Raw genomic sequence first — 24,917 nt, 5'->3', positions numbered from 1 at the left:
ACCGCACAAAGCTACGTAATACACGGTGTTGAAACGTGATACAGTTACTTTGTTCTCAGACAGGCTGTCAACCATCAGTTTCGTTCAGTTTCGAGATTCTAAGATGGCGCTTGTCGATTAAGAAGCGTACATATAACGGTAGTTTAAATTATGAGTTAAAGTGTTCGAGAAATATATTTCATTATTTTTGAGAACATTATGACCATGCTCTGTATTCGCACTCATGATCATCGTACTTAGAAGATGAAGGTTGTAAGAAGGAAATTATTCGGTAGGGTTGTTAAGAGATGAAACAGTAATTTTTCCATCCACTGGCTTGGTAAATAGAGCCACGACGCGCAATGTAAACTACTAACGCTGTCTTGATTAGTTCCGACGTAAGAGCTAAATATCTCGGTCCTTTTTAGAACAGTCTTCAGTTATAACATGTCCGAAATAAAATGGAAAATTTAGAAAGAATTAACATCTGATAGACATAGCGATCGTGTGGAGAAACCTTTCGTAGTTTTAATAATGAGTTCGGCAGATTTTCTCGTTGATATGCAGGTTGCAGAGACAGTTTCCTTAGCGGGGATGAAAATTGTGAAGTAAAAGTCGGGTTTATAGTAAACGACACTCCACCACTTCAAAATATTGAGACGCCGGCACTGAAAATTATTTGTCGAAAGCCAGTATACGGCGTCACTCTTAGATAACAAGTAATTTTTTTAGATAAGGATTGACAGGCTTAGGTACAGAATAAACTCGCTTGGTGTCTGTACCAAAGTTGTTCTTCGTTCAAACGAAAGAAACCAATTTTCTTCAGGAAACGATTATAAAAAGACGTTGTATAAAAATTAAGACAGAATGGCCAGAAGCGTGAGGCGTCTTAGTCTTCACTGATGTTATCCATAATGTGCAGAGATACTAAATATAGTCATATAACTGAGTCATGATTAAATAGAAAATGGTGTTCTGCATCACCTTTATGTAAATTTTAGGGTTCAACGTTTCTTCAGACTGCGGTGTGCTCACAACTCTTGGACAGAATACCATCTGCGACCACCAGTCTGCAGGCGTTTGGGGTAAACGCCTGCAGACCGATGGTCGCAGATGGTATTCCGTCCAAGGGATGTGAGCATACCTCAGTCTCAAGACACGTTGGACCCCTCCGTAGCCGACGAAGAACTAACAGTTGCACAGATAGCACTGCGATGTTTCTTTTAATTTTGTTTTAATATACATAAATACTTTTCTAAAGGGTGCCGGAGGTGTCCCTATTTTGACTTTGTTGTTATTTCCTGCTGCATGGTAGGACGGCAACGAGATTCCTTCCAGGACAGTTATAAGTTACAAGGACATACTATGGTTTTGTGAATAATAAAGGTTTCTGTTTCTTCTATCTTCCTCAAAAAAAAGATAAAAAAGTGTCTCATGAAGTGGAGGCACGTGACACTATTATTGATGATCCTTCCGTCGGATATAGACGTTAAGCTCTGTGGCCTCGTTAGTGCATTTCGATGTGAGTAGATGTGCAGGCAACGCAAAAAATGGTTCAAATGGCTCTGAGCAGTATGGGACTTAACAGCTGAGGTCATCAGTCTCCTAGAACTAAGACCTACTTAAACCTAACTAACCTAAGGACATCACACACATCCATGCCCGAAACAGGATTCGAACCTGCGACCGTAGCGGTCGTGCGGTTTCAAACTAAAGTGCCTAGAACCGCTCGGCCACGACGGTCGGGGCAGGCAACGCAAAAAAATGTTCAAATGTGTGTGAAATCTATGGGACTTAACTGTTATGGTCATCAGTCCCTAAGCTTACACACTACTTAACCTAAATTATCCTAAGGACAAACACACACACCCATGCCCGAGGGAGGACTTGAACCTCCGCCGGGACAGGCAACGAATTTCACCCTTTTATCTTCTCTCATCATCAGCATTATACAACACGAACATCACTCTACACTTTACATGCATCCATTGCACTCGCCTACACTCTAAGAAATACACATGCGGCACAACTATTACTTATCTGTAAGGAAGGGATTCAATGTGCGGGGAGGAAGTACACGCCTTCCAACAGGGGCCTGGACTCACCCCGTGGGATAATCCAGCCAGCAAAGCCTTAAATTTATATTTTTCTTTACATGCGTTTAATTTTAGCTGGTTTTGAATTTGAGAAATGTATTTATTTTATTTGGCTCCTGACTGGAGTCTCTCGCACTTTCATAATTTTTTCGAGGTAATTACATATTACCGACAGCGGTCGGTCGGTACCATTGGGCCTACCGAGGCCTGTTCGGACGGAGTTTAGTTTAGTTGGGGTTTTTATCTTTTGGCTTACTTCTTTTCAGTTGATTTTTTACGTGTTTGTGTTAATTATGTGTTGTGACATATTTACCACTGGACGTTGAGGTGTTACGTTGTCTGTTATGACTAACTGACCATGATGTCTTAAAGCCAATTTAAAATTGAATGAGAATTAACTTTGTTGATTACGACCTCGGACATGAAGGTGCTATTATTTTACAACATTCTTTCGGATATGTTTGCAACCTACACGAACGGCAGCATATCAAGAGAATTCGCTGCCACTTTGATGAGTATGGTACCTTGATCAGGGTGAACACTCAAAATTGTCTTTTTAAGCAGAAACTGGTTGTGAAAATGGGAAAGAGTCTTAATAAATGCACATCCGTAGTGGATGAAAGTCACCTTTACTCAACAAATTATTGATGAATGGTGCCCAATCCGGAAAAGAATTTGAAGTTACTAAAAATTATTACTAGCCTCCTTGCATCTGAGAGATGTCGCAAGAGTATTTCAAATTAACTGAAAAACTTCCGCACAAATTCCATCAGCAGTCTGTAAATGTAATACTTTTGGACACAATCGGTTCACTCACAAGCTCCCATGCTCCCAAGCTCCCATGGCTGAAACCAGATGTAAACAGTAATGAAATTCTAAACTCAGATTGGAATGTATACCGCAGAGACAGGCTGGACAGTGAAGGGGGAAGCGTGTTTATAGCGATAAGAAGTGCAACAGTATAGATGGAAATTGACGGAGATCCGAAATGTGAAATAATTTGGGTGAAGGTCACAGTTAAAGCAGGCTCAGACATGGTAATTGGATGTCTCTATAGGCCCCCTGGCTCAGCATCTGTTGTGGCTGAGCACCTGAAGGATAATTTGGAAAATATTTCGAGTAGATGTACCCACCAAGTTATAGTTCTGGATGGAGATTTTAATTTGTCGGATATAGACTGGGAGACTCAAACGTTCATAACGGGTGGCAGGGACAAAGAATCCAGTGAAATTTTTTAAAGTGCTTTATCTGAAAACTACCTTGAGCAGTTAGGCAGAGAACCGACTCGTGGCGATAACATATTAGACTTTCTGGTGACAAACAGACCCGAACTATTTGAAACAGTTAACGCAGAACAGGGAATCAGCGATCATAAAGCAGTTACAGCATCGGTGATTTCAGCCGTAAATAGAAATATAATAAAAGGTAGGGAGATTTTTCTGTTTAGCAGAAGTGACAAAAAGCAGATTTAAGAGTACCTGATGGCTCAACATAAAAGTTTTGTCTCAAGTACAGATAGTGTTGAGGATCAGTGGACAAAGTTCAAAACCATCGTACAATATGTGTTAGATGAGTATGTGCCAAGCAAGATCGTAAGAGATGGAAAAGAGCCACCGTGGTACAACAACCGAGTTAGAAAACTGCTGCGGAAGCAAAGGGAACTTCACAGCAAACATAAACACAGCCAAAGCCTCGCAGACAAACAAAAATTACACGAAGCGAAATGTTGTGTGAGGAGGGCTATGCGAGAGGCGTTCAATGAATTCGAAAGTAAAGTTTTATGTACTGACTTGGCAGAAAATCCTAAGAAATTTTGATCTTATGTCAAAGCGGTAGGTGGATCAAAACAAACTGTCCAGACACTCTGTGACCAAAATGGTACTGAAACAGAGGATGACAGACTAAAGGCTGAAATACGAAATGTCTTTTTCCAAAGCTGTTTTACAGAGGAAGACTGCACTGTAGTTCCTTCTCTAGAGTGTCGCACAGATGACAAAATGGTAGATATCGTAATAGACGACAGAGGGATAGCGAAACAATTAAAATCGCTCAAAAGGGGAAAACCTGCTGGACCTGATTGGATACCAGTTGGATTTTACACAGAGTACGCGAAGGAACTTGCCCCCCTTCTTGCAGCGGTGTACCGTAGGTCTCCAGAAGAGCGTATCGTTCCAAAGGATTGGAAAAGGGCACAGGTCATCCCCGTTTTCAAGAAGGAACGTCGAACAGATGTGCAGAACTATAGACCTATATCTCTAACGTCTATCAGTAGTAGAATTTTGAAACACGTATTATGTTCGAGTATAATGACTTTTTTGGAGACTAGAAATCTACTCTGTAGGAATCAGTATGGGTTTCGAAAAAGACGATCGTGTGAAACCCAGCTCGCGCTATTCGTCCACGAGACTCAGAGGGCCATAGACACGGGTTCCCAGGTAGATGCCATGTTTCTTGACTTCCACAAGGCGTTCGATACAGTTCCCCACAGTCGTTTAATGAACAAAGTAAGAGCATATGGACTATCAGACCAATTGTGTGATTGGATTGAAGAGTTCCTAGATAACAGAAAGCAGCATGTCATTCTCAATGGAGAGAAGTCTTCCGAAGTAGGAGTGATTTCAGGTGTGCCGCAGGGAAGTGTCGTAGGACCGTTGCTATTCACAATATACATAAATGACCTTGTGGATGACATCGGAAGTTCACTGACGCTTTTTGCGGATTATGCTGTGGTATATCGAGAGGTTGTAACAATGGAAAATTGTACTGAAATGCAGGAGGATCTGCAGCGAATTGACGCATGGTGCAGGGAATGGCAATTGAATATCAATGGAGACTAGTGTAATGTGCTGCGAATACATAGAAAGAAAGATCCCTTATTATTTAGCGACAATATAGCAGGTCAGCAACTGGAGGCAGTTAATTCCATAAATTATCTGGGAGAACGCATTAGGAGTGATTTAAACTGGATTGATCATATAAAGTTGATCGTCGCTAAAGCAGATGCCAGACAGATTCATTGGAAGAATCCTAAGGAAATGCAATCTGAAAACAAAGGAAGTAGGTTACAGTACGCTTGTTCGCCCTCTGCTTGAATACTGCTCAGCGGTGTGGGAGCCGTACCAGATAGGGTTGATAGAAGAGATAGAGAAGATCCAGCGGAGAGCAGCGCGCTTCGTTACGGGATCATTTAGGAATCGCGAAAGCGTTACGGAGATGATAGATAAACTCCAGTGGAAGACTCTGCAGGAGAGACGCTCAGTAGCTCGGTACGGGCTTTTGTTGAAGTTTCGAGAACATACTTTCACCGAGGGATCAAGCAGTATATTGCTCCCTCCTACGTATATCTCGCGAAGAGACCATGAGGATAAAATCAGAGAGATTAGAGCCCACACAGAGGCATACCGACAATCCTTCTTTCCACGAACAATACGAGACTGGAATAGAAGGGAGAACCGATAGAGGTACTCAAGGTACCCTCCGCCACACACCGTCAGGTGGCTTGCGCAGTATGGATGTAGATGTACTTTTCTACACTAAAAGTACCTGCACTATACTTTCGAATTTGTTGCTATTTTTTACATACATGACGATTTTCCATTTTCGACGTGCCTTCTGTAATAGATAGCGGTTAACATATAATCCTCAGAGTTTATTGTTTGTGCTTCTGTTTTTCAATGTTGCTCTCACGGGTATTAAATTACTTTTTCACTTCTTAAAACTAAAAAGTCGCTTTTTAGTGTTATTCGGTACTTAAATTACGCGTAATTCTATCTCTCTCGCCGGCCGCGGTGGTCTAGCGGTTCTAGGCGCGCAGTCCGGAACCGCGCTACTGCTACGGTCGCAGGTTCGAATCCTGCCTCGGGCATGGATGTGTGTGATGTCCTTAGGTTAGTTAGGTTTAAGTAGTTCTAAGTTCTAGGGGACTGATGACCACAGTAGTTAAGTCACATAGTGCTCAGAGCCATTTGAACTATCTCTCTCAGTGTTGCCTGTCTCACAGAAGAAGGATAACAACTGTAAATTCCTACGTACTGCGATAGTGGTAGGAACAGATCTGAAACTGCCAACTATAGCCTGGGTGAAACACCGTTTTGAACGGGAGACAATGACAAGCAGCGTTGTGACGCTGTATTAAATGTATTTTCCGACAATCATGTAGAGTATTTGGCGAGAGAACCCTTCCATACATGAGGGAAATCAGAACGACCAGGTTAGATCTTTTCGAATGAGTGAATCGAGACAGGAATCAGTGAACAAAGGGGTATTATAGCATCACTGATCATTGCTGTCCAGCGCAAACCTGAGAATGATAGAGAGATAGTTCTGCTTTATAGGTATGAAAGAAAAATTATTAGAAACTACTTGGGCAGTCATCAGTAAAAATTCAGTTTTGGAGAGGACAAGATGGAGGACATTTGACGGAAAGCCAGACATACTGGAAGCCATGTCCTAGGTAAGTTGGAACTGTGGAAATAGTGAGAAACGGGAAGGGCCCTCCATGTTTCAATAACAATATTAACAAACTAGTGTGATAGCAGAGACAGCTGAGTAACAGATTTAAACGAAGACGAAACTTTTCTTACAATATAAAGTTGAACGAAGACAAAACAGGCGCAAGGACTGCTATGCGAGAAGTGTTCAATGAATTTTTGGAAGCATGGTTATAACTGCTGCCATATCACAAAATCCTAAAAAGTTATGCTCCCGCATAAGATCAGCTAATAGTACGAAATTGCCCGTTTAATGCTCGTTGACAGGGACGGCACCCCAACGGATTATGATTAAATAAAGGTAGAAGTACTAAATTCTGTCATTAGAAATTGCTTATTCGAAGACAATCGCAACGCAGTTCGTATGCTCTACCGTTTTTCGGATGCGAGAAAGTGAAGGCCGGTGAGTGAACACGAATTTGAAACACAGTTCAGACCACGCAACAGAGAAAATGACATAGAACTTGATGAGGTACCCGTTAGATTATATTAAATATGCGTAAGACCTGGACTCTCCTCTATAATAAATTAACCGTGGGTAGTGGAAATAACGGAGGTTGACACGTGACTGTAACAAAGCGCAGATCGTTCCAGTCTATAAAAAGGTTCACACTACCGGCGCACAGAACTATCAACCGAAGTCACTGGCGTCAGCTTTTTGCATAAATTTTTTTCAGGACTGAGCACGTTCTATGTTTGAATTTACATAGTTTCCACAGTCACCGATCGCGTGAAATGCTGCTTGTTCTCTTCGTTCATGAGATTCAGAAAGCAGTAAGTAGCAGAGCTTAGGTTTATATCATATTTATTGATAGTCATGAACTCATCGATACAGTTTCACACACTCACCAAAAAAAGAAAATCCGTACGAACATAATACACGAAAAACTATGCGATTAGTTTTGAGACTTTCTTACGAACAAATATCTCAGCATGTCTCTCTTAATGACGAGATATTGTCAGAAGCGAAGGTAGCGTCGGGCGTCACGTAATTAGTGTAAGAGTGCCATTCTGTTCATGATATACACACAATCCAATTACATCAATGCGACCACTGCTTCTTTACGACGTCCGTCAACGTGCAGTAACCACTTACAAACGATGGTGGCAGCACTAGCAGCTGGGAGGGGGGGGGGGGGGGTGGACACCGAAAAAAAAGAGCAGCCATTTCGTAATGGAGAAACGGAGTGATTTACCTCACGTCCAAAAGGGCATGATCATTGGCTTTCGGGCCAAAAATAGAAGAATTTCCGGAACGGCTAAGTTTGTAAACTGTTCGCGTGGCCACATGGTTAAAATATACAGTGGCACGGCAAAATGGTGCTATTCAAAAATGGCGCCGTGGGAACTGTTTTGCACCAGCGGCCATAGATGACAGTGGCGAACGATGGCTGCGGAGATGTGTACGGGCGAATGGACTTGCAACTTTTTCTCTGCCTCGTGATGACTGGGTGTTGTGTGATGTCCTTAGGTTAATTAGGTTTAAGTAGTTCTAAGTTCTAGGGGACTGATGACCATAGATGTTAAGTCCCATAGTGCTCAGAGCCATTTGAACCATTTTTTGAACTTGCAACCGTTGAGCAGCTGACTGCACAGGTGAACCAAGGGGCTAAGAACAGTGTCTCCTCAACAACCGTTTAGCAGACGTTGCAATGTATGGGCCTCCTCAGCAGGAGCCTGGGTCATGCACCCGTGATGACGGCTGTTCATCATCTACAAAGGCTGGGATTTGCATGGTAATAACGCAACTGGGCGTCCACACAGCGCCGACAGGTGATTTTTCCAGATGAATCGGGTTTTATGCTGCATCGGAAAGATGGCCGTTGGCGTGTACGGCGTGAAACGTCTGAAAGCAAACATCTTGCATGCCTTATGGTCAGTGGAATGTTTTACGGCATTCCTTGGGTGATCTCGTCATCCTGGAAGGCGCAGTGGATCAACGCAAGTATGTATCTATCCTTAGGGACCATGTCCACTTCTACGTGCAGTTTGTTTGTCATCTACCAGCAGGACAATGCAACGTGCCACACATATCGCAGTGTACGTGCTTGATTCGAAGACCACCAGAATGAGTTTACCGTACTCCCCTGGCCACCAGTCTCCCCGGACTGAAACTCAATCGAGAATATGTGGGACCATATCGATAGGGCGGTTCACGCCGTGGATCCTCAGCCGTGAAACCTAACGCAGCTGGCCATGCACTGCAGTCGGCACGACTCCACATCCCTGTCGGTACCTTCCAGAACCTCACCGACTCTCTTCCTGCATGTCTCGCAGCGTTGTGCGCTGCAGAAGGTGGCTTTTGACTGGTGGTCACATTAATGTCACTGGACAGTGTGCAAATGATTTTACAGATGAAATCAGTAGCCTTTTGACGTTCTTCGCTGATCGGAGGAAAACTGGATGTGCCGGAAACCTCGACCTGATTTTCCGAGACTATTGCAGAAAAGGGAAAATTAAGAATGACCTCCCAAACACAACTTTACTTCAAGGATATTCGCAGGGCTGTGTTTTTAGACCAGAGTTGTGAGATAGTGGCCTGGAAATTCTATTACAGAAAATAAGTGAACATCTCGAGCAAAAGATACATCGCTTACGTCGACGGCTTTATGATAGTAATAACAGAGAATACCAGAGCAAATGGTTCAAATGGCTCTGAACACTATGGGACTCAACTTCTGAGGTCATCAGTCCCCTAGAACTTAGAACTACTTAAACCTAACTAACCTAAGGACATCACACACATCCATGCCCGAGGCAGGATTCGAACCTGCGACCGTAGCGGTCTCGCGGTTCCAGACTGTAGCGCCTAGAACCGCACGGCCACTCCGGCCGGCAATACTAGAGCAGAACCGGATGAAATTAGTCGTGATGTACGGAATTGCTCCACGTATGTGTTCGAAAAACGAAATTTTTTTAATATCAAAAATAGTAATTATTGTGCTGAAAGGGAAAATGTAATGGACGAGAAACCCGACTAAAAAATAAATAACAATTCGATTAAGAGATGTCCCACAAAAAATTACTAGGGGACGCATTTTAATAAGAAGTAATATGTTCATACATACTTCGAAATTGTCTGCCGGAGTATTCTAAGTATGATGATCAATACATTATGTGAACAAAAGTATCCACAAAAATATTAGTAGACATTAATACGGGATGTGTACACACTTCGCCTATTATGAAGGCTTCAACTCTGCTGGGGAAGCTTTCAGTGAGTTGTCTGAATGGGTCGAAAAATGGCAGCCCATTCTTCCTCAAGACCCGAAACCAGAGAAGACAGTGATGTACGTTGGGGTCTGGAGCGAGATCGACATTCCAATTTACTCCAATTCCGTTGGGTTCAGATCGGGACCCTGAGCAGGCCAGTCCATTTGAGCATCATCGCTGTCAACAAAGCAATGCCTCACAGACGCAGCTTTATGACAGGATGCACTGTCATGCCGATAAAAACAGCTGTTGTCTCCGAACGGTTCCTCTACTGTACGAAGTACACGGTGCTGTAAAATGCGTTCATATCCTTCTTCGTTTATCGTTTTCTTAAGCACAATGAGAGGATCACACACTAACCACGAAAAACACGCCCATACTGTTACACCACCTACTCCGTACTTCACTTGTGGCATTGCACATGGTGGCAGGCAATGTTCTCCAGGCATTCGCCAAACCCAAACTATTCTTTTTAACCTCTTGTGCACACTCATTGTCCTAACTGGACCGTCGGGAGCGCTTTGTAACCCACGAGAGATTCCTTCCACTAATTTCCTGCTGTTTTTTTCAACCACCTACCGCAATGCTCCAGCGTCCCAGCCCATCAGTACATGAGTTCTGTCTAGTTTATGTTTAGCTGTGGTCGATCCTTCGCATGTCCACTTCACAATCACATCACCAACAGTTGACCTGGGTACCTTTAGAAGGACACAATTGTCCCTGGTGGAGCTGTCACTCCCGTCACATCCGACAAATAGCTAACGATAGAATTCACTGAGTTCTCTTGACGGATCCATTTTGCTGTGGCTGCTTCTCTACTGACAATACAATACTCCTTGCCTCCTTTTATACCTAAAATGTGTTTGCAGTTGCAAACAGTAACACCCATCTGCTGTACAATGAAATTATTTTGTGCCGGACCGGGAATCGTAAACGAATTTCCTTTTTTTTTACGCGAATTGTCACCTTAGCCACTTTTTTCCAGCTTATCGCGAGCAGTCGACTTACCATTTTCCACATGATTTACTCTTGACAAGAAAACATAGAATAAAAATAAAAGTAAAAAAAATCTATAATGAAGATTGGAACCAAAGACCCTTCCATTACGAGATCGCTTTGGTTATCCGTGCACAACTCACAGCCAGACCCAAACTTCCATATGTCGTCTTTCCTGTGTCACAAACCGTACTCGGACACACACTATGTAATTCCCATACAGGAGAGGACATTTTAACTGAAAGTCGCTGCCTGGTGTCGGCGGATATATACGATGCTGCAGTGTTGGTGTTATTAAGGAGAACGATGCATTGTTCCTTAGGACATACATGCATGTTATTGGAGCCAAGAGGTTGTGCCTATTATATTCTGTAATAATCTGCTAGCCCCAAAGACGATTGTAATTTCTTGCCTCTCTATGGGGCTGGAAAGCTCTGTATAGTGGTTATCAATCTTGGTTCTGCTTTTACTCTATCTTGGTTAATGGCATTCTCCAAATAATTTACCTCTTGTAGTGCAAAATGACATTTTTCCATGCTAAGAGTTAAGTGCACTGTACTTAATCTTTTAAAAACTTCCCTAAACCATTGTAAATGCTTTCTCATGTCTTGACTTGTACGCTTGAAAGAATGTGGACCCATGATGTATTTAACGCATCATGTAAATGTAAAATCGTGCACAAATGTGCACTGTTATACAGTACAAGATCTAACAAACGTCAGTGGAATGTTACGTGTGTGGACATACCTAGTTACACAAGGTGTGTCTAACTGTATTGTTTTTATCTGTGACAAATTTTTAACAAACGTATGTAGAATGTGTTACATACCAACCACTATAATTTCAAAGTGGCATGTGAGATACAGTCATAATGGAATAGGACGTATAACAACAAGATTTTTTTTCAAGATCAGAAAATGACAGTCTTAAATGTTGAAGCCATTCATCAAGAATAAATGTTACTAAATGTGATAATGGCTATTAATGGTTTCTTAAGTTTTTAGTAATTTTGAACTAGAATATGTTTAGATTATGCTGTAAAATGCTAACACAGCATAAGCTATCGAATAAGTGATTTTTTTCTCTCTCTAGAGTTGGATGTAGCACTGGGTCCACTCTCGGTGACCACCTATACTTTCACATTCACAAAAGGGAACGTAAGTGGAAGAGTAAGAGGAATGTGATGACAGAGATGATGCAGTTTTGATTAGAAAACGCCCCAGAACACCATAACCCGTGCCGTCACCAATAAGAAGGATGTTCTACGTCACATATCTACCTGAGATGACAAATAAAACGCAGAGAAGTCAGTTCAGATGTGGAATGACTGAACGTAAGGGTTTCATATTTGCGCAGTGCACTAAATGCAAAACATATCTCTGCTTCAGTGAGAAGAGGAACTTTTTTTGCAATTCTATGAAAAACAGCAGAATTACGAAAATATTCAGATTATATTTTCAGATACAATAATTAAAATTAATTTTTTTGGTACTTACATATTTAACTTCTCTGTTTATAAATTAAAGCCATTAAAGCAATCCCTGAGAACATGTTTAATAAAAAACGTACTTGAGTCCTGTTATAATATATATGTTACATGCCCTAATGGGCCGGCCGGAGTGGCCGCGCGGTTAAAGGCGCTTCAGTCTGGAACCGCACGACCGCTACGGTCGCAGCTTCGAATCCTGCCTCGGGCATGGATGTGTGTGATGTCCTTAGGTTAGTTAGGTTTAAGTAGTTCAAAGTTCTAGGGGACTTATGACCACAGCAGTTGAGTCCCATAGTGCTCAGAGCCATTTGAACCATTTTGAACATGCCCTAATATTTTGGTAAACGAACACTTTTTTAGGTTCCATTTCAAACTTGCGAATTGAAGGACCGACAGCAAAGTGTCGAAATTTGTCAGAAATTACTTCTTACTACCTCCTATGACAGTGATATCATCTGAATACTTACAGTATAATGAAGTTTCCGCTAACGCTTGTGCGTCAGCTACTTTAAAATCTCCGCATACCGAATCGAGCCGTCCGATTTTCTAACTAAAGGCAATAGAGATGACCACGAGCTTGAATAAACTGAGTCTGCAAAAGCTTCGTCTTCTACTCCGTAACAGACAAAGGTGGGAGATAGGAAGTGCACTAGCAAAGCGAGGTGTTGCTTTCGGTTTTCTGTAATATGCGTCTCCTTATCTATTGAACACACTAACACCAGAGGGAAACATATGTGAAAAGGTTGTGCACATTACGTCTATGAACGGACAGATGTTCTCTAGAGAACAAACATCTCGATTTAAAACCCTATTGTGTCAAAGATATTCTGGAAACAAATATTACGATACTTTATTGGCAAAGCTAATAAGAGGAAGACGGAAAGTGCATTGTCCCATGTGCGGCGGGGTGATTTGAGATAGAGCACAAGCCGGAACTCGGAAAGGAAGTCGGTAGTGTCCTTTTCAAAGGAACCATTTTGGTGTTTTCTCTAAGGGATTTAGTGAACCCACGGAGAAGATAAATGTGGATTGCAGGACTCGTATTTGAACCGCCGTTCTCCCGAATGCAAGTCCTATGTGTCACCACTGAACCACCTCGCCCGATAACAACTAATAAAAAACTCGTTCTAGACACATTGTACGAGACTCGCGTGTCGAGACGACAGCAGTGAATGGCCTTCCAGATTTAAGTTACATTATGAATCATATGTGACGTCTCGGACACGAGCGTATTAGTTCAAAATGGCTCTGAGCACTATAGGACTTAGCATCTGAGGTCATCAGTCCCCTAGAACTTAGAACCACTTAAACCTAGCTAACCTAAGGACAGAACACACATCCATGCCCGAGGCAGGATTCGAACCTGCGACCGTAGCGGTCGCGCGGTTCCAGACTGAAGCGCCTAGAACCGCTCGGCCACTCTGGCCGGCGAGCGTATTAGTTATGAGTATTCTGAGTTCTGGAACTGTTTTCGGCGAAGGAGGCACAATCTGTGCTTTCATCCTTTACAGGTATGACGGACATCGATATATCCATTCTGAAATTTCCTGTGATTTACACAGCCTCAGTCAGAGTAAGAATACCCGTACCCGCGAGAATTACTGCAAGCTCCGATACGTACGCTCGATAGAGTACGTTGTACTATTAACCAGAGATTTGAAAGAAGCGGAAAGCCATCTCCAGACCAACTGCATGAAGACCATCAGAAGTATGAACCTCCTGACAGCCATCAGATCTGTATGAAGTCACTGCAGTTAATTTTAACTGTATAAAACGCTAATGACTTAATGTTTTCAAAACGTCTGAGTAAGTTATGTAAGTCGGGACAGCAATGGATGGATATTCTTTTTCATGGTTAAACTGAGTAATGCAAAGCCCAAACGAATGTACGGAACTGGCCACAGCAGAACACGGCAAAGCTATCTGTGCTCAGCCTCCGCCATGGTTCTCCCTGCGAAAACTTCCTGATGCACTGGTCGTGTTTCGTTGCCTGCCTGGCTTCGAAACTTTGTGCGGTTTGAAATACCTAATCGACTGATAAATTCAGGTATTTTAATGTATGAGAACGCAAATATTAAGTGGAATGGCATGAATTACACGATCTCTAATTAAAGGGTTGGCGTATGACTAAGGATTTGAGCTAATATAGTCGCAATATCAAGTTTCAAACTTTGAAGTCCATAACCCAACTGTGAGACACAGCAGTGCTCCTGGAATTGTTTTAACTAAGAGGAAGTTTCCTAAGTTTAAAATTTAAGCACTGGACACTATTGCAGCCTTCTCTAAAAATGTATACCCTGTGAGAGGATTTACCAATGTGCACACCTGAGTCTGGCTTGGAGCGTGCTGTGGATTCACGGCGATGGAAACTGCACACAGATGTTATCTCAGTGTTACTTATTTGTGAGCGCGTTAAGTTCAGCTATAAGGAGCTTAGCGTTGTGTGTCAACTGGTTTTCATGTAGGAAAGGCCTGGCAAAAGTTCCTTGATCGTACATGGATGAAAACAGAAACGGTCAGGCGCGGACTGCTTAGCGCTAGCCTATTGTATCTGAAAGCGCTTAGGGGAGCAGGTATTATATTAGAAATAATTGATTATTTATACGCTGTATGACAACAAATTTATGTGCGTTTTAGCGCAGTTCATATGAGGTGACATTTCATAAATCGGCTAACAGGCTCGGAAACTGTAAATATTAATTGTCATAAGATATGTCTCTAGTAATGGCGATGCTGGAAAATAAGCAGTAGTAAGCAACAACCAATGACAGGTTACACTGCCCACTATCAGTGGGGGAAAAAGCAAGATAGAAGGTTTCGGCAGGTGTTCTTGTTGGGTAATAATAAATTCGCAAAATTTGAAGCAAATGTGACGTCATTTTGATGTCACACACCGTGTCGAAGGGCGCGAGAGTTGTCTCGAATTTCGTGGCCGTTCGGTTCACAGCACGGGAGGCGAACGTGACGTTCAGAACAGCAGCTTTCGCCTCAATTAGAGTGAACTGGCGGTTACGCTTTTCTTTACTGCGGAGTATTTTAACCTCGAAACTACGCTGTTTATAAAAATTTTAAGTTCCGCATTGATGATGAGATGGCTGTTGATAAGGGAGAGATTAAAGGGGACCCAAGAAAAATTCCGAAACTTACTGAAAATGTTGTACTAGCTATATTTCCTAATATGGCTTCATCAACTTTTGAAGTGAGACGTTCTGCTGATTTACAAACAAAACGATTGAACCCAATAATGTATATGTTCAACAGGGTTTGTTAAGTCACCTCGACAACATAATTTTATTTTTTGAAACTCTGGAGATTAATTACAGGAGTTGGCCTATAACTGGAAAGGGTGGGTGCCCATTCTAGCAGATGAATTAAAGCAGCAGCTCATCACACCTGTATCTTCAGTTGGTACATTCATTGCAATTTTGGATACTATTGCAGCATTTTCTTTCTTTGAAAGTGAGAGCCTGCCAATTTCACTTGTTATTTGCATATGTATTACGAAAAGTACTGAACGATAAGCTTCCCTAATGTTAGATACGTGTACTGGTTGTGTTAAGCAGAAATTACAGTTCTCTGAGAGAAAAATAAACTTCTTCCTTCGCAACTGAAAGTAACTGAAACAACGAGAAAAAACAGCGGCAGGAACGTTTCTGTACCGGTACCAAAATACGTTTCGCCTGTATATGTACTCTAATTGTAGATGTTCTTGTTTGGAAAAGAAGTCTCCTAAAATAACTAGCTTGTAAATTTCCTTTTATTCTCTATAGACAGCTTATACTACGTTACCATTTATTTCTTCGTCAAATGTGTCAGTCTTTTCTACGATTTTTATTCTGAGTGGTAGTTTTTTTTTACGAGATGATAAACATGTGTTGAATATTTAACTTCATTTGCGTCTTTCACTCTTGATTTATAAATGATTGACAGCGACAATTCACTCACTAAGGGACAGCATTGTTATTAGTATATAACATCGAACATTTTTTTAATATCGAATATTACAAACCATGATTGTATTAAATTAATAACAATGTTCCAGAATCTTTTAGGAACGCGAAAATGAAGTAGAAAATTCTGGGAATAGCAAGACTCGAACTAACTTACTTAGTCTTCGCAACTTTACTCAGGTATTCACTATATCACGGTAAACTCCTGAAACATATGTTCGTTTTCTTTACATTTGAGCTCCCGAAGGCTTTAATCACTTGACTTTAACTGATAGTTCATTATAACACACTGTACCTTGAACGACGTGTTTTTGATAACTCTTCAACGCTCCATTGTCTTGAAACGACATGCTGTCACAACACGCAAATCATAATACCGAATTAATCAAATACGAAAATTCTTTAATAATTAATAAGACGTTTTTCTTTGTTTTAATGCAAGTAATTCTACCAATGCCGACGCGTTTTTGTATAACATAGGTGATAACATAAAACCTATCAAATACAAGCTTCAATTAAGAACGACGAAATCCAATGTGGTGTCTCCTAAGTTAACCACGAAAGTCGATAGACAGCTCTTTCCGTCTTCGATGCAGTGCGTGACGTCAAGATGACGTCACGTTTGCCTCACATGATGTGAACTTAGTGTTAACCGTTGTTGTTAGGCGATGAAAAAGCGCACTTCGTCCCGGGAGATAGTGGAGTGAGTAGTTCGTAGTGGGAGATAATTGAGTGTGGACCTCGTGTGAGGGTAGTACAGAAAATTTGTTCTTCTTACTTTCTGGCAGCCACATAGACGAAATAATTTCGCGAGGGAAGCCAGTGTGGGTCTTAAATGTTTTGGCATAGAATTTTATGTTGTGAACTCTGAAGCTTTCGTCAGGTATTGTGAAAACAGCAGAGTACTTGTGGAGTGCACGTAACTATTTTTTTTTTTTTAGGCTAGGTTGAAGTTTGAAGTCTTTTGAAGAAAGCTCACCAGTCGGAGAGTGAAATCAGATTGCTTATAAACTAAAGTCAGTTCGACTGTCGAAATTTTGACAGTAAATTGTCGAATTATTCATAAAAAATTCTTGAACTTACTGCCTTCCAGGAAAATTGTCGAGCTCAAATTATTCTCGGAACCGAGAGCTTGCTGAAACCCGAAGCTAAAAGCTCCTAAGTATTTATCGAAGCATGGAACGTGTACTGAAAAGACAGACTATACACTATAGGAAGGGAGAGTTAATTGCTGCCGGCAAAAGTATTGCGCGTATCGAGGTCAAAATTGGGTCTGACTGTGAAGTGATCTGGACAAGAGTAGCAGACATAGGTGAGCTCATATTAATCATGTTTTTACCGGCCACTCGATTCCGCAGTAACTATCGTAGAAATAGTCAAGGAAAGTCTGCGCTCAGCAGTATGAGAATACCCAGATCAGGCAGTATTAGTTCGAAGTGACTTTAACCTTATAACACTAAAGGGGGAAAAATGTTACATTGGTACTAAACCATCGTGAAGTTTACTACTCAACATTTTATTCGAAAGAAGTCATAATGTAAAGGTTATGCATTCGTTAATTACCAGCATTATACATCTAATGGTATGTTACATACCGAATTAATTACCCAATGTCCTGTTTATACCCTACTGCAGTAGTAAATTTTACGAGTTTTCAGTAATCTAGGGTTAATGTGCCGAGTGTGGACTGGGACGTCCATGGATTCACTGGAGGTGGTACGGAAAGGCAATCTTCTGAAGTACTTTTTGAAGACGCTTTGCGAAAACTGTCGTGAGCTACTAGTTAGATAATCCGCACACAGTGGAAACATCTTATACCTTGTAACTACAAACAGGCCTGACGTCATCGACAGTGCCAGCATGGAGGCAGCGATTAGTGAACATGAAGTCATCACAGCGAAGATGGTCATAATAAATCATTCATTCAGGAGGATCGTACATAATACCGTGTTTACATAAAATATATTCGCAGTTCCGAATACGAACAACCATCAGCCATATAAGGGAATGATGACAGTGAAAATTTGTACCAGACCGGTCCTCGAACCTGGATTTCCCGCTTTACCCGAGCACGCCTTAAACGCTTAGACTATCCGTGCACGACTCACAGCCACACCCAAACTTCCACACGTCATCGTTCCAGCATCACAAACTGTACTCGTATACACATTACGTAGTTCCCATACTGGGGAGGACATTTTAGTTGAAAATCGCTGCCTGGTATCAGTGGATGAACACGATACTGCAGTGCCTGTGTTGTTAAGAAAAAAAATGGTTCAAATGGGTCTGAGCACTATGGGACTTAACATCTGAGGTCATTAGTCCCCTAGAACTTAGAACTACTTAAACCTAACTAACCTAAGGACATCACACACATCCATGCCCGAGGCAGGATTCGAACCTGCGACCGTAGCGGTCGCGCGGATCCAGACTGAAGCGCCTAGAACCGCTCGGCCACACCGGCCGGCTGTGTTGTTAAGAAGAACGATGCAATGTTCCTTCGGACATGCATGCATGTCTGAAGGAACGAGCACTGTTGTGACTACAGCCATTATGAAATACATGAAATTTATTTGCAGTTGCGAATATAAACAAACAACCATCAGCTGTATAAGGGAATGACGACAACGAAAATTTGTGTCCGACAGCGACTCGCGCGCGGATTCTCCACTTTAAGTGAGCGGTCGCCTTAATTGCTTCGGCTACCCGTGCACGACTCACGGTCAGACCTAAAGTTGCACATGTCGTCGCTTCTGCATCACAACCTGAACTCGTACACAATTTATGTAATTCCCATACAAGGGAGGACATTTTTAATCGAAAGGTGCTGCCTGGTATCGGCTGATAGCGACGATATTGCATTGCCTGTGTTCTTAAGAAGCGTAAGTAGCACAACCTCTCATGCGCTTGTTAAAGAAAGGTATAATGCTCCACTGGGCTTTGTAGTGCCAAAGTGCGTTTAAGAAACTGAAGGAACTGCTGATAACTAGTGCAGTATTATTATTTCCGGGTTATGAAAAACAATTCATGTGCAGTGATGCAATAGCGTAATGGAGCCACCGTGCATTGTACGTGACGGTGTGTTGTGTAAGATAACAATGCTTAGGTCACGTGGTTTGGTTCCTGTCGCATTGTGAGACAAGATTTGTTCGCAAAAGATATGAACGAGCGTGTACAGTGTTTGACGGTACATTTTCACATATTATTCAGATGTGGGGGAGGGACGGGAGGGGGCGGTTGACTTCGGTCACACATTCGACCGCGTCTGCTAGGTTCGCAAGAGAGCTTCTGTAAAGTTTGGAAGGTAGGAGACGAGGTACTGGCAGAAGTAAAGTTGTGAGGAGGGGGCGTGAGTCGTGCTTGGGTAGCTCAGTTGGTAGAGCACTTGCCCACGAAAGGCAAAGGTCCCGTGTTCGAGTCTCGGTCCGGCACACAGTTTTAATCTGCAGTTTTTTGTGTGCGGTCATGGAACGCATAGGCCTCCCCCACGTGTCTGTCGATGTAGTTTTGCGCTTGATTCACGGAGCATATTAGAGTGTAATGGTGAACGGTTATCCATCAGAACGCTTTGCTATCGAACGTTCCGTGAGGCAATGATGCCCCTTGTCCGCCGTTCTGTTTGCAGTAGCCCTCGAGCCCGTGCTGTACTGCCCTCGCCGACACTTGGAAGGGATCTGTTTATGGAACGCGACGTTCCGATGTTGTGGATATGTTGTCGCATTCCTGGCAAGGTCGGGGGATGACATACAGACGGCACTACGATGGCTTCAACAGTACGGTAATGCGGCGGACTGTATCATCAATCTGCGGAGGACGAAGTATGTGGTTGTGGGCAGAGGGGCTGGCCCCACGAACGACAATGCTCATCACTAAAGTAACTGCACTCAAATGTTTAGGGGTGCTCTTTCATGGACATTTTCAACATGTTGCAGCGGTTGCATTTCGTTGGCTGTTACAACAAATACGTGTACTGGTGCGACTCCACACGCTACGCACGATCGCCATGTTCCGGCGTGCACCGTACGTTAATGACTACTTAGCTCCAAAATTAAACCATTGTGCCTATATGCTACCGATGCTGACTACTATTGCTACGAGACATTTTATGTATGCTGAACTTGTTTTTAAAATTCGTTACGACACCTTGACATTACTCTCACTGTTTCTTGGAACGATGCGCCGAATATGGCATTCTGAGTAAGTTAAACTGCCAGGTACCGTGATCGACGAAGTGGCGCCACCTTCGTTCCACCCTCCAGTCCCTGTCGGTCATATTTCACCGCTATGGAATCACATTAGGACATTCCTCATGGACTATAGTTATTTGCCGGATGACCTGCGCTCTACACGATCAAGCAAGACGGCGGACTATTACCGCCTATTGCAAAGACACCAAGTGACAGCGAATGACAAATTCGCTAATAGCCAACGATTGCACTCCACTCATCTGATCGACTTTCCTTAGTGCCCACTTTGCGCAGTAACTGATTATGACGCACATCGTTTGACCAATGGTATAGTAGCTGCATGTTGGTTGCTGACACAACGAATGTTAGCTCTACTCTTATGACGGTCGCCTGCGTCGGTTGATTCTGAAGATCTAGACCACACTTTGGCGTTTGCTTCCCAGCCGTCTGGAAAAATACAGTCAAAAAATGGTTCAAATGGCTCTGAGCACTATGGGACTCAACTGCTGTGGTCATAAGTCCCCTAGAACTTAGAACTACTTAAACCTAACTAACCTAAGGACAGCACACAACACCCAGCCATCACGAGGCAGAGAAAATCCCTGACCCCGCCGGGAATCGAACCCGGGAACCCGGGCGTGGGAAAGCGAGAACGCTACCGCACGACCACGAGATGCGGGCAAATACAGTCAATTGGATGAAAAGCATGTCACTGTAATACTTCTTCTGCGACAGTGACAAAGACGTGCTAGGTTATTCGTCCTTCCTGCTAGACAAACACTCGAACTTCAAATTCTGGGCGATATATCGGCCATGTTTTGCCAACTATCTGGGTTCGTTGGCCGGCCGGAGTGACCAAGCGGTTCTAGGGGCTACAGTCTGGAACCGCGCGACCGCTACGGTCACAGGTTCGAATCCTGCCTAGGGCATGGATGTGTGTGATGTCCTTAGGTTAGTTAAATTTAAGTAGTTCTAAGTTCTAGGGGACTGATGACCTCGGAAGTTAAGTCTCATAGTGCTCAGAGCCATTTGAACCTTTTTTTGTTTTGGTTCGTTGTTCACGGACCCTCCGGCTAACTGGGGCGTTCCAGGTGCGAGAAGAAATAGATAACGAAAGTCCACGATTCATGATCGATTTCAGACCGCGTACACAGGGGACAATACCCCTCATCATACGAGAAGACAACCTGGACAATCTTCGTGCTCAGTTGTTGTAAGGTTTTCTTTATCTAGTTAGTGTGGTATTTACCTTGTCATTAAAACAAAAATAAATAAATAAAAAGAAGAACACTTGGTATGTTTTGTTATATTGCTAGAGAAGGCCGAAATGCACGCTATAAGCTCACGCAGGATGGCGTGAGGTCTGAAACAGGATACGTAATGAATGCTATAAAGAAAAGTACGTAGCTTCTGGAATACTTAACTTTAATCCAGCATTTGTATACAGCGTTCTTGATGATACATGCTTCATACGATAACTATCAATTGCTATGGCGCCTTGCTAGGTCGTAGCCATTGACTTAGCTGAAGGCTATTCTAACTATCTTCTCTAGCAATATAACATGTTTCTCTTCGATCCCTTTTCCAGAACCGTGACCAAGGCGACACTGTGGCCAGGCCTCGAGTAGCAACCCCTGCCCTCTCTACCGCCATGATCCACCCAGAAAGCTAAGCATGTGACCTAGGTTCAAGTCACATCAGCGGCACAAATTTTAATTCATTTCTTCAGCTTCTATCCTTATCGAAGATAAAGCTGAGACACATTTATCTCCGGAAAAACATTATTCCATCAGATCAATATGAATTCATTATTAAGTTAAAAGAGAGCGAGCGAGAGAGAGAGAGAGAGAGAGAGAGAGAGAGAGAGAGAGAGCGGGGTAGCGCAGTGTTCATCACATTGGACTCGACTCGCATTCGGTAGGACAACGTTTCGACCCCGCGCTCGGCCATTCTGGTTTAGGTTTTCCGTGATTTCCCTAACTCTGGGTGGATGGTTCCTAATCCGAGGTTGTGCTCGGTCTCTAATGACCTAGTTGTCGACGAGACGTTAAATACCAATCTTCTCCTCCTCCTCTTTATCGTCACGTACAGCTTTGCACGTCAATTATTAGTTTGTAAAACAGCCATATTGTTTTCCTACATTTTTCTGCGAATGAAATTTTATTTTTGATTTTTACCCCGTGGGATCAGCTTGTACTTCATGTTCCATTTTCCTCTGAGTGCAAACACATCGCACCAGCTTCTTTCGAAAAACTAAAGGGATGTACACACGTTAACATGGCACCAGCAGACGACACAAAAGCAATTGACCTCCTGCAATTCAATAGCAGCGCAACACAGCGACAAAGAAATAAAGGAAGACTAATCTTCATCATCTGGATTTGCAGCTCCTGTTCTTTCTTCCAGAGTTTGCAGTTAAATTATAGAATATGGATTCGGCATTTTTGGCAAACACTCTCTTTTTCTAGGTAAAAAGAAAAAACACTGTGTTTGTAAAAAGGCGGAATCGATATCCTATAAAGGATAATCTTTTCACTGCGTAATGTTCACTGCAGCGTCGCTCAGTAATACGTTGCTTAGTTTGACAGCAACTACAAGCAGTGAGAAACGTTCCAAAATCTGTCGTTCAGTCCTGTAGTGAAAGGGGCCGGGGGCATGGGGATGGTACAGGGGTCAAGAAAAAGATAATAAAATATCAAATTTCCAGATCACAAACACAACAGAGACACAAAGCAATCAGCAAAGAACACATGTATTTTCCTACTAAACATCTGTTAACTTAATACGTGCCACATTACAACAATAAAATTTTACCAGTCATTGCAGGAGCTCCATCTGTTGCAGCGAAAGTTTTTCCCGACAAAGATCATATTTGTCAATAACGTTTCCTAAGCAAGAAAATGTGTTGTTGGCAGTAGTTTTATCGAGCACTGCATTAAATCTAGGATTTCGCCCATCAAGTTGAACTCAGCGTCAACACCTCTCACAACTACAGCAGTCTGAGCGACATCCTTTACATGAATGGTTTCATAAAAAAAAAAGATCTTGGTCTTATCTTTCAGTTGCGTTTCCACGCTCTTTTCCATTTCTTCGGCCGGCCGGAATTGACCGTGCGGTTCTAGGCGCTACAGTCTGGAGCCGAGCGACCGCTACGGTCGCAGGTTCGAATCCTGCCTCGGGCATGGATGTGTGTGATGTCCTTAGGTTAGTTAGGTTTAATTAGTTCTAAGTTCTAGGCGACTGATGACCTTAGAAGTTAAGTCGCATAGTGCTCAGAGCCAGAGCCATTTCTTCGATGCGTCTGCAAACGGATCCCCGTGGAAGAGGAACTATTTCGAAACACGGAAGAGCTTCTGTACACAAGGTTCTGACAGGATCAACAAGACACTTTACCATCGCTGAAGGAACGCGCGGTTTGGCTATTTTAAGATATAGGTGATAGCGCACTCTCAGTGCATCATTATTGTGAATGACATGATTCTCTCCGTATAGATAGGTTGCAAGGAAGAAATGAGATACCTATATGAACTTTCTTTTTTCTTTATTTCCTGCCTTAGCTCGACAAGCTTGGCCTCCTTTCCTCAGTATCCAAGGTGATCACTAATTTTTGACAAAGGAGTTGAAAATGTCGCTTCACAGTGTACTTCTTCTACGCCGATAAATTGCAACACAAAATGGACAGCCAAGCCCTGTGTTTTAATAAAAACGTAATCTTATTCCCACTGTGGGCTGAAGTGCAGGGATTCGACCGGTTTTCATTTTGAGGACCTTAACTCCTTCTCAGCCATTTTCCTCTCACTAATTTTGTATTCCTAAGAGCGCCAAAGACACTTCGACACCAACAACACTAATGACACGAAGTAAACAGGTCCGTCTTTCAGTGCGGTAACAAGCGGGGTATATTAGCAGAGAGGTAGAGGGGGAACTGCTGGCTGACAAGTGACCGCGGGCCGGCAGTGTGGGCACTCAGGGCCGCCCACACCCGCAATAGCGCATTTGCCATCTTTGGTTTAGAGCGATACAGGGCTGTGTTACAATACAGGGATGCACCGCAGACGTATTGGCGAAGGTCGCCTTGCCGCAACATGAGTTAGTGGGTTAGTTCAGTGTGGTTAGTTTGCAAATGACACAAGAGTTAGCTTCTTTCTGTGATAGTTGGAGCGAAGTCTGTCAGTCCTCAGTAGTCTATTTGATCACTCGCAGTTTGTTACGGCGTGCTGTAGTTTGCCATCACGTCAGTACTGTACACAACAGAGAGGAAGAACAGATGTTCACAATTAAAGAGTAATAGCGCTGATGTACGTGTACTACAGGATACTGTAGAATACTCTAAGTTCAAACATGATTACGCCCATGGAGGAAAAAATCAAGAATTCAAGACAAATCACTGGTATGAAACACAACCACGAAATCTTGCAGATTCTGTCTTTCTAGATTTCCGAAAGGCGTTTGAAAACTTCTGCATCTACGTCTGTACTCTGAAGGTCACATTATGGTGTGTGGCGGAGAGTACTTTG

The sequence above is a fragment of the Schistocerca americana genome, chromosome X (genome assembly GCF_021461395.2).
Source record: "Schistocerca americana isolate TAMUIC-IGC-003095 chromosome X, iqSchAmer2.1, whole genome shotgun sequence".
Taxonomy (NCBI): domain Eukaryota; kingdom Metazoa; phylum Arthropoda; class Insecta; order Orthoptera; family Acrididae; genus Schistocerca; species Schistocerca americana.
Note: the sequence above shows the minus strand (reverse complement) of the source record.